Genomic DNA, 825 nt, shown 5'->3' with positions numbered 1-825 from the left:
GTGTCTATGTTTCTTATCTTTGTGATTCTATGTATTTACTCAAGTCAAAAACAGGTGTCATTCTGAGTTTATCACCTAACTTCTCTTCTGTAACTAATCTGTCACTAACTTCTGCTTTACTTGCTTCAATTATCTTCTGCATCTTTAGTCTTTCCTAAACATATAGTATGCTACTATATTTATTACTGGAATATGCCCCTTGTTCCCATCTTTGTTGCCTCAGCCTTTCTTCAAATACTGATCACTTTTATCTGGAAGATTATAGCTTCTGCTCTTCCTGCTTCTGGTCTCTCACCTTACCCAAATTCACCTATAACATTACTTCCAGAGTGATCTTCCTATACTATCTGTCTAATCATATTTCTCCTAATAGAAAGACTTATATGTCTTCTTTTCCCCAAAAAGTTATTTCCAAAATCCTTAGCATAGAACATATCCTTTATGTTATGACTTTTCTTCTTTGCAATTCCATTTCCTGCCCTTCTACCCCATTCTCTTGACTCCAGGTATATTAAATATTACATGGAGTTTCTGTTCAAAGATCCTCTTAGAATTACCTCTGCGCTTTTATACTATATTCTTCATATGCCTGAAATACAATACCTATAGTTTTTATGTGTAGATAAGTCCTCCCCATTTATCTACACTAAACTAAAGTGTAAGTAACTTTAGGAAGTCTTCTCTGGTCTACTCAGTCTGAGTTAAGAAATTTTCTCTTGTGCCACTCTATCACTCTGTTCATAAACCTGACAATAAGTTCATTCTATTAATATTGTTGGGCAATACTTCCTGCTAGGGAGCAATTAACATATCTTAAGAAGAGGA

Source organism: Orycteropus afer, unplaced genomic scaffold (assembly GCF_000298275.1).
Source record: "Orycteropus afer afer isolate SDZICR_OR568_19922 unplaced genomic scaffold, OryAfe1.0 scaffold00014, whole genome shotgun sequence".
NCBI lineage: Eukaryota > Metazoa > Chordata > Mammalia > Tubulidentata > Orycteropodidae > Orycteropus > Orycteropus afer.
This window is presented reverse-complemented; position numbering follows the sequence as displayed.